Source organism: Taeniopygia guttata, chromosome Z (genome assembly GCF_048771995.1).
Source record: "Taeniopygia guttata chromosome Z, bTaeGut7.mat, whole genome shotgun sequence".
NCBI classification, from domain to species: domain Eukaryota; kingdom Metazoa; phylum Chordata; class Aves; order Passeriformes; family Estrildidae; genus Taeniopygia; species Taeniopygia guttata.
The window spans coordinates 16660994-16669468 of record NC_133063.1 but is presented as its reverse complement, the minus strand read 5'-3'; positions in this window follow the sequence as shown (position 1 = coordinate 16669468).

The window sequence follows — 8475 nt, the reverse complement described above, 5'->3', positions numbered from 1 at the left end:
CTTGCAGTTCTTCCTTTTTGTTTTTATTCAAAGTAATAACAGCAGTTGCTTGCAGTATTAAAATAGCAACTCTCCATTTATTCAAGGAAATCTGACACCAAAAGCAATAATTCATTGTTCTGAATTGCCAGCACATTTTTTTTTATCAGCAGCTGTTTTGATCACCCTCCTTTCCCCCATGCCTCACCTTACTACAATTTGCCATTCAGGACACAGGCTTTCTGCTGCAAAGTTGCTTGTAAACTTTTTTTCTGTAATGAATTCTACTATTTCCTTCTTTGAAATTAAAATTAATTATTGACTTGTGCACTTTAAGTTAATTGAGTAGAAAGAAGTTTATTCTCAAGCAGCTATGTTCCTGCCTGATTTTTTGATCAAGGATGTTTCAGTGAGTTCTGAAATTCAGAGTATATTCAAAACCAACAACATTAGACTTAAGGATTTTCATCCTAGTTCAAGGCTTTTGGATACAGGTGTGTAACTCGGCTTTATTACATCATATTTAATACATAGTTTGATTTCCTTTTCATACTACCTTCTAGCCACTATGTCCAATGGAAATCATTACCATTAAATGTTTTAAGTGCTTTCTTAAATGTGATGAATGAAGCCTGTTTTGAGATTCACCTTCAGGAATTCAGAAATAAAGAGTGTAGAAGTGCAATGTTAAATGATATACATTGGCTGCAGGCAAATTATAACTGTCATCACAAGAACTATCTGATTGTGCCAGGGGATATTTTGGCACCCTGTAATTGAAAAAGACAGAAAAGGTGTCGTAGTAGTTTTGCTGCTTTTGTTTGTGTTTTGTTGAAGCAGAACAAAAGATCTGACTAGTAGTGTTTTGTCTTTAGTATGTGCAGCTGTGCTGGACTGCACTTGTGAGTAGACATTCTGGTCTCTTTTGCACCATTTGTGTATGGTTAATTATTGCCATTTTGTGCTGATTTATGTTCTATATTTGTGTATTTTTTCAGATGAGTTGTATGCATGAAGGAATTTAAATGGGTTTTAGGCACAGCTTAGCCTGTAGTGCTGATGGTATTATGGTAGCAAACTTGTTAGTGACAGAACAGCAACTCTGAGCTGTTGCAACGATGAGGAAAACATTTGACATCTTGACTGTCTTATACCATCCTTTTGGTGAAATTGACAATGGGCTGTTGTTTAATGTTACAGATGCAATTGTCTTCTGATAAATAAAGTTGATTCAGTATTCAATGAAAACACAATGCTTGTATTTTAGGGAAAAAGAAAAGAACTGTTTGTAAGCCTCATGGTGTCATTTCTGGTGTGTGTTTTTTTTTCTTTCAGAGATGTGTTTGATAGTAAACTGTCTTCTTCAGTTATGGAAACAGTGGCAAATCAGCCACTAAAGGTGGGGTCTATTTGGGACACGTTTTGCTTTTACATTCACAACTCCGTAAAACTCCCCTCTTTTTACTGTCCACTTCTGGCAGCAAAGAATTCTAGTGTATGTTCAGTTAACTACTCTTATTGATTGATTTTAAACTTACTTTCCTTTTCAAGATTTTTTTTTAATTGGAGAAAAATATTGCATATTTATTTTTGGGCTCCTTTAATTACATGACATTGGACAAAAAGGTACCGCTCATATGGAATATGCCAGGTCCTACAGGTACTAATTTTTCTCACTTTTCTGTTGGCATTGTTAATATCTTAAAGTCAAAAATAAGGAAAATTATGTGTAAGTAAGGGACTGATTGGTTGAAAACTTTGCAGAAAATGAGTTAGGGACCCTGCTGCTACAGGCTGCACGTGAATCAGCAATGCACAAAGGCAAGCAAAACCATTCCAGGCCCGATAGGCAGAGATTTGCCAGCAGATCTGCACTGTAGTGCAGATGTGTTTGAAATGCTGGGTCTAGCTCTAGGCTTTTGCATGGGGAAGATATGGACGTACTGGAGAAAGTCCAGTCCAGAGGCACAGCTCTGACTGAAGGACTGGAGCATCCAGCATAGGAAGAGGTGCTGAGAGAGCTGGGGCTGTTCATCCTGGGGAAGAAAAAGTTTTGGCAGGATATTAACTATTATGTGTGACTATCTGAGGGAGGGAGTGGAGAGAGCTGGACATTTCCCTGTACTGCCCTCTGAGAGGGCAAGAGTCTTATGATGACACACTAAAGACCAGAAAATGTAACCTGAAATTAGAAAGCAACTCTTTTTTTTTTTTTTTTTTTTTTTTTTTTTTTTTTTTTTTTTTTTTTGTGAGTCAGATTGAACACTGGGACTGAGTGTGTAGTTCTCATCTTTACACATACTCAGAATTCAGCTGAACACAGCTTTAGACAACATGCAGTAGCTGACCGTGCTCTGAGCACACAAGTAAATGATCTCAAGGGGTTTCTTTCAGCATCTGTCATTATGTGTACACCAGCTCAGAAGCTGAGACTGTTTATTTAAAAGAACTATCTTCATTTGGTGTTCCCTACTTTTGATGCTTTATTTTAAAGCAACAGAAAGCAATAAAAGAGCCCTGTTTCTCTGAGTCCTGCGACCATCATTGTTTGAGGCACTGCTGCTGAGTCAGACTAATGCCAACTTTCATACCACAGACTTGTCATTTTTGTCATCAAAGATCACAGATTGCTACAGTGTACTACTACTTGAAAAGCCAGAAGCAAAGTATAAGCATGCTATACTGAAAAGAAAAAAAGTGTTTGAAAGATATCTTAAACATTGTCAAAGATGGAAATGTTGCATTCACAGCTACTGTTAAATTACGAGATACAGTTTTGGGTTGTTTCAACAAAATTTGGTAATAAAGTTTGTTTTACTTTCCCTGATTAGTGTTTGTGAAACAGAAATTTAAAAATGTTTGTGGGGAAGTTTTGCCTTGAGCTAGTAACTGTGTCAGACTTACCATCACTTAAACAGTTCAGATAACTGTTAAAAGTTAGTGTGAAAACCCATTCAGCTTGAGTACCATCAGACTGAAATGTCATCATGACATGATGACATATATGCTCTAAGCTCTTGACATATTGAACTTTATAACCAATTTGAGTTGTGAGATTATTAATTGTAAAACAGTCAGAAAAAGAAACAATGATTCCCTAATAAATTCATTATATAATAGAATGATATTATATTTTAATATTTTCTATACTGTATCTGCTTCTCTTTTTTATTTATTTCTCAGTTAAGATGTCTTCTTTCTGTGAAAGGGAATAAAATATTTTCAAACTTCTGGTAAAATGCCAAAGAAAATGTTCAAGAAAGATGACAATGTAAAAGATATGATCTTAACAACGATTACTCTTGCAGTGAGGAAGGGCCAAACATAAAAAATTACTTCAGCATTAACTTTTTCCCAGGGGCATTAGTAGGGGGTCTTAGTCTAATAACGTTTTTCGAAATAATGAGGCAACCATGAAATGGTCTTGTCGCTTAGAAGAGGTTTTGTGGTTGGTAAAGGAGGCATCATACAAATGGTTGTCATTTTAATGTTTAATATTCAATTTTTTTTGCTTAAAGTGGGCAAATAGCTTTTTAAATTTCAATGAGCACTGCAGAGAAGACATGAGACAGATGTTGATGAGACAGTATAGGTTCATATTAAACTAGAAGCTGTGTGCACCTCAAGTAGGTAATTGTGCCTTGTCTCCTAGAGCTTTGAGTGAATGTAATGTGAATGTGATCAGGCTGTCATACTGGGACATTTTTAATTTTCCAAAGCCATAGAAGTTTTTGCCAGAAGTTTTTTTTCTGGAGTAAGGTAAATGGTGGATTGACTAAAATTCTAAAACTGAACTGTGCCAAAGATCCAAATAAGTTGTAAACTGGAACAGCATTTCATGTAATTTAATCAGTATCTCATCTAGTAGCTCAAGGGCACATAATGGCACTGCAACTCTTTATCCAGTACCTGAAGTATTGTAAAGGTGCTTGATTGGCCAAGTCATCTGCTTTTGAAGGTCTAAGTACACTTTAAATGTAAATGTTGTACATTTATGTAAGTCATTTTAAGGAGAGCAAGGAGTGTGTGTATAAAAATCCCCAGCAGCTTTGCGAGAGCATTGATGATTTGGAGACATATGATGCATTCTGAATTTGCTCCAAATATTTCCTAAAAAAAGTTTTCTAGGTCCATGGTAGATGCTGTACACTCTTCAAAACAGAAACAGAAATATCTGTTCTCTGGTTTAAAACAGCCTCTCAGGATGGTGCTGTTTTGTTACATTCATGGCAATGTTTTAATTCATTAGAAGAATGTTAACAAAAGATTTAGGTGGTAAATTCAAAGTGCTGATGAGGCATTTCAGTTTTCAGACCTCTCTGCTTCTCAAGATGGTACTAGTTAAACATATAGTTTACTTCTTTATTTTGTATTTGGCCACATGTATCATAGTGCGCTACACAGAAAAAAGCAAAGTAATGTATACCTTACTTATCATAATTCTCTTTGTATTGTATCAGAATTCTTTTTGTGTTGTAGTATCATTTCTAGTTGGCACCAAGATTTAATGTAAGTTTCTTCCTGTCAGAGATTTTGTGCTCTGTGAAGTGGTGGAACACAAACCACATGCTTGGAGCCAAAACAGGAGGGTAGACAAAACATGCAGACTTGAAAAGATGTACAAGTTCCTGTTCTGCTGTATTTATAGAGCCCAGCTCAGTTTGCCCATCATAGCAGGTGCATAATAGATACCCTGTCATTATGTTACTTAGGGTTCCAAACCAAAAAGAATTTGTGTCTTGGTTTAAGACAACTTGAAGGAGCACACTCTGGAATGAGCTACCTCCATTTATAGGTTTAACCGATCCCTTTCCACCAATAAGTGATGAATACAAGTAGAAGTGAAAAGGTAAGTTTAGCAACAACGGAGACAGCAACAGTCAAGAGATATCAGCCAATGCCACCAGATATAAAACTGCTAAACCTCACAGACTCCACAGAATAGTCTCCCCCAAAATGCTGGGGACAGCCCCCCATCCTGACGCTCCTCAGCTGAGTGCACAGTTTGAGGGACAAAGGGAAAGGTGGAGCCGGTGTTCCCCCACCAATCCCCTACGCTCTGCTTATCTCCAGCTGGAGCTCTGGCTGGTGCTCTGCGGATCAAGGGCTGGAAACTTGGGGAAGGACTCCCCCTTTCTCTTGGTAGGAGCAGTAAAGGCAAGGTCTCTGGGCTGGAGTGACTCTGTAGTCTTCTCTCCGGGAGCAGGGACCAATGGATCTGGACCAGACTGCTGGAGTGGGGCCACCCCACTCAATGCAGCAGTACAGGTGACAGGTGCAGTTCTCTTCCATGGAGCTCAAAACTGCCAACTGTAGACTCTTCAAGATGAGAGAAAAAAGCCAAACAAGAATCCCAAAAGGAAACGGCTCTGCCTGGGCAAAGACCAGGAAGGCAGTGAGCCAAAACCCACATGGCAAGAGGGGATGAGCTGTTTGTGAGAGCCGACTTTAAAAGCACCTGAAAGCACTCCACACAGTAGCTGCCTGGCTGCAGGGTCAGAAAGAGACAGGAAGAATTGTGGGCACAAATAGATCTGGAATACAACAACATTTTGGGTTTCCGATGACAATTTGAATAATCTAGAAGTTAGGATGATACGATATCACTTCCAGGCAGCAAGTGATGGGAAAAGAGAAAATGGTTTTATGTTGCACAAGGGTGGGTATGGATTTGATATCAGCAAAAACATTGTCACCAAAGACAGTCAGGGGTTGGAAGAGGCTGCTCAGGGAAGTGGTTGAGTCACCTTCCTGGGGGTATTTAAAAGACAAGTAGACACACAGCACTTGGGGACATGGGTTGTTGGGAGACCTAGGAGTGCCATGTTAGTGACTGGACTTGTTGACATTAAAGATCTTTTGCAGATGAATTTGATGAATTCTATGGGGAGTAGCTATTTTAAAAAACGATCATATATGAACAATAGCGTTCACATGTGAACAAAGCATTATTACTTCTGATTATTGTTTTGTCAGTGCTCAGCAGCTTTTCTGAATCAAATTGTCTCTGACATGTGAGGATGTGGCCATAAGAGTGTGTGTGTTTAATGGTAATTTTGTTGTCTTTTTATTTATTTATTCTATCACTTGTTCTGAATTGTAACTAGCACTGTATGACTTCAGTAGACAATTGGATAAGTAACGAGGAATCAGTAAGTGTTTGTTTAAGAAATAATGTTTTGAAATTTTCACAATTCCATGTATCATGACTCTGATACAGATACAGCTATTGAATAATTGTATAGTTTCATTGTAGTCAATCATGTGATCATCAATGACAGCCAAAAATTTGATTCATTTTATTAGTGAATCATTCAGCTGGCTGCAGTGCTTTTCCATGCTTCCCTTTCATGGTTGATAGGAGTTTTTTTCTGTTACAAAGGTCTAATTAAAACACCAATTTGGTTATGTTAGTCGGAGCTGATCCACTGCATTGACCTTAGGAAACATGGAGACATCTGTTTCCACATGTAAGTTTTACATTGTTGCAGCTTTCTGCACTGTGTGGAGTGCATGTTGAGCACAGGTAAGTCTGCAATAAGAGTTTTATTTAGGTAAATGTATGAATTTCTTATATGCCAATTTTTCTGCAATAACCATGTGACCCATTATAAACACATGATTACATATGCTTTTCTTAACTGTATCACATTTTCACATGGCTTAGAACCTGCAAACAGATTAGCAACTAATGCACAAAAAATACTTTTCTTGTAGCAAATTCTCTAAAAAGTTTTGAAATATGCCAAGTAAGTTGTACATCTGTCCCACTGCTCTGTCTGCAACATTCCTAATCAGAGGTGTGATTTAGATAGAGCTTTTAGACCGTGTATTCTCTGTTGTGAGATCTTCTTGTGCTCCGCTGACATCCTACATTAGTGAACTAGAAATGTTAAAGATTACATCAAAACCTATGTCCTTTAAAATATTCAGTGTATGATTATATTTATTGACTTTTTGAATTTCTTCATACTGTTATTTCATGCTACAAATTCAACTATTTCATCACTCTAAAAGAAGTACTTCCTTTTCTCTGTTTTTAAATCCATCTCATTAAATTTTCATTTCTAAATGAGTATATTCCCTTTTGTTTTTGCAGGATTTGGTGAACGTTCTGCTGCCATCTTGCCCAACTATTCTCTCCTAGATTTCACAATTTTTCATGGTAAAGAAAGTGCTTCCTCTCGTTAGTCATTTAGTTGTCCTTGTTTGAAATGTAATACACACTTAGGGTACACTAAGAAACTATATTATTGAAAATATGTGCTCATGCTTTGAAATAATCTGATAAAAAGAGATACAATATGTACTACCTATAGAAAAATATAGTGTATAAATATATAATCTAGCCATTGCTGTATTTTATGGAGCAGTATGTCTAATAGATACTTCTATTGACTTTTTGAGACCATTAGTGTGTAATAGGATGTGGTATTTATAGGATGTAGATGCAGATACTGTTTCTGTCATTGAATATTTTAAAAAATATGTTATTAGAAGAAACCATGTATCCAAACTTAGATTTTTTTAAGCATAGTTACAGCAGTGAAATTAGGTACTAACAAATACTTTGAGAACTAATTTAAGTGGTCATCTTTAACTTGTTAATAAAGTTTTCTGATATGTACTATAATACTTTGATATTTTTCTAAGGAGAGCTAGTGTATAATACATTGATAATCCCTGTACTGATCCTTTCTTTTTGCTCTAGTAAATTTCTAAGGAGGAAAAAAAAACCCATTAAGTGTCATAAGTATCTACATTACTTTTCTTGAATTACACTGCACTGCAACTGATCATTTCTTATGCCATTGTGTGTCTTGAAACACCTAGGTTAATGATTTTTTGAAAAGCACAGCACCAGAGAAGCAACTAAACTAATAATATCAGACTTAAAAGGCTCTTGATCATTAAATCACAAGTTGCCAGATTGTTTATTGTGACGTTTTCTGCTGTGACAATATTAGAATCGCAGGAATTGCCACCTGCTGATGTGGCCTGTCTTCCCCTGAGTTTAGATTGCTCCTTAGCTTCACACACCCATTTCTTCCTGCAGGCTTTTTGTTGTCCCATGCACTCTTGTCTCGTTGCCCCTGTCTTAGTCTCAGTGCTTCCCAAGCCCATCTAAGAAATCTTCCAAGCAGCAGCCAGGAGTGGATGAGGCTCCATTGACTGAGTGCCACATTCTGCATTTCAGTGGCACAGACGAGTGCAGACAAGAAGAGACTTGCTGCAGCAAATGTTTGGCTATTCCTGCTTTCATAAGGAGAGGTTGGTTGCCAAGTAGCTGGAAGGCCAGAGGAAACAAGACCATGTATCTACTCCTAGGTACTTCTGTTCCATCTTCTTATGGGAAAAGAAAATAACAGGAAAGGGGGGATATGGAAAAGAGGACGTTCCATGGGGAAAAATAAAAAAAAAAATAAGGTAAATGTTTGGCCTGGTGAGGGCCTAAAGAAGGATCTGCTGATCAGATGAAAGGACTTTGTGGTTAGG